Source organism: Condylura cristata, unplaced genomic scaffold (genome assembly GCF_000260355.1).
Source record: "Condylura cristata isolate star-nosed mole 26May11 unplaced genomic scaffold, ConCri1.0 scaffold00035, whole genome shotgun sequence".
NCBI classification, from domain to species: Eukaryota; Metazoa; Chordata; class Mammalia; order Eulipotyphla; family Talpidae; genus Condylura; species Condylura cristata.
The window spans coordinates 5,726,022-5,727,328 of NW_004567136.1; the positions used below are offsets into that span (position 1 = coordinate 5,726,022).

A 1,307-nucleotide genomic window follows, 5' to 3' on the forward strand; every position below is an offset into this window, starting at 1 on the left:
TGCCAGCTCTATGGTCTGAATATTTAAGTAGGTGGACAAGAAACAAGATCAGCTCACTGTGGAGGGGAGGGAGGGCGGGCTTGGGTTAGGAACCTGTGGAAGTCTGCTTTGGGGCTCTGCCTTTGCATGGTATCTTGGCTACAAAGCTAACTCACCAAGGCCAGCCTCCAACTAATGGCACTTGCTCTCCGGGAGAGCGTGATGGGTGTATTTGTGGGGGAGTGACCGTGGACTGGGAGACAGCGCTGCCAGCAAGTTTGAGAGTCTGAGTCTGCTGATTAGATTCCCGTCTCCAGCTCAGGCCTCAGTGCAAGATCCCTGGCAGGGAAGGGGTCTCTTTCCCCCACCTGGGTCTCCTCTTCCTTTCTTGGCACCTCTTCAGAACTTCCCCAACCCCAACTTCACCCTAATTTGGTCAAAAGAAGACATTAAAACAGAAGAGAAAACCCAGGATTTGGAGGACAGCCTGCGCAGACAAGGCACCCCATCCACCTCTGTAGGTAGAACCTACAGGTAACCCCATCTGCTCAGGACTGAATGAAAGGCACAGAGGGATGAAAGGTGACACCAGAGTCTCCAGGACAATCTTCAAGGGTTTAGGGGTGGGTGGGGATTATTCCTACTGCAGGGGTGTATGATCAGCTCTCTTTGTGCTGTTTGTGGGTGTCTGGTTAGACTCTCCCTTTACTGCGTCCAGGAGAGAAAAGACTAGTGAGGCCCGAGGTGGGGGAGCCCAGCAGTCAATTGACGGGCTAACGGGGTGGGAGTGGGAAAGAAGACCTGGAATGCAGACCACACTGGGTGATCTGGAGTGGTGGAGGCATGTGGGAGCTCCGTGGGGGTGGGGGGTGCCCCCCACTCAGTGGGGCTTTTCCAGGGCTACTGTCCCCGAGGCTTCTCGCCTGGTCCACAGTCGCGCTGGCCCGAGCAGGGCGCGGTCGCCGCGGCCCCTCCGCGCCACACGCGCTCTCGTGCCCGCCAGGGGGCAGCGCGGCTCCGGGGGCAGGGTGCAGGCGCGGTGGATCCTCGCCGTCACCTGTTCTCGCCGGAGGACCGGACCCCCGCGGCTCCCTACCCGTCAGGTCCGGGGCGCGCGCGGGAATCGGTGTGCTCCCCGGGAGCTCCGGAAGGTTGGGGCGCCCGGGCTTCCAGAGCCTGGGCTCGGGCCCCTGCTCCCCGCCCCGCAGGGCTGGGGCCCCAGGTGCGCCGTGCCCTGTCCGGGCGCCGGGCTGGGGGAGGGGGCTCGGCACCGACGCATCTTTGTCCTCCCTTTCTTTCCGCCGCGCGCTCTCGCCAGCCTGCGCTCC

General features: G+C 62.1%; 1 protein-coding gene across 4 annotated transcripts in view; it reads left to right on the plus strand.

The window, feature by feature from the left end:
• The first annotated feature begins 1,017 nt into the window (after window positions 1-1,017).
• The window catches only part of APBA2 (amyloid beta (A4) precursor protein-binding, family A, member 2), a 163,985-nt gene continuing 163,695 nt past the window's right edge, over window positions 1,018-1,307 (plus strand). For 2 of the 4 annotated variants that reach the window (XM_012732734.1, XM_012732733.1), the window contains exon 1: window positions 1,019-1,082. The gene's annotated coding sequence lies outside the window, so the exon portion shown is untranslated. Of the gene's footprint in view, window positions 1,083-1,307 lie in introns of all 4 variants that reach the window. The other 2 variants (XM_012732735.1, XM_004693080.2) reach the window with 2 other exon arrangements.